Here is a 258-nt window from a genome sequence, read left to right on the forward strand (position 1 = left end):
CCACTCTTCCTCAGGGCCCTCCTTTTTTGTTCCCAACAAGTGGAAGCAGAGGATGGTTTCGACATCTATGCAAGACAGAACCAGCTGAAGAACACTTCGCACAGAGACCTACAGGAGATCTCCAAGTTTCTCTTTTCTTTTTTTTTTTTTTTTTTTTTTTTTTTTTTTCAAGACAGGGTTTCTCTGTGTAGCCCTGGCTGTCCTGGAACTCACTCTGTAGACCAGACTGACCTCGAACTCACAAATCCACGTGCCTCT

This window comes from Mus caroli, chromosome 2, assembly GCF_900094665.2.
Source record: "Mus caroli chromosome 2, CAROLI_EIJ_v1.1, whole genome shotgun sequence".
Taxonomy (NCBI): domain Eukaryota; kingdom Metazoa; phylum Chordata; class Mammalia; order Rodentia; family Muridae; genus Mus; species Mus caroli.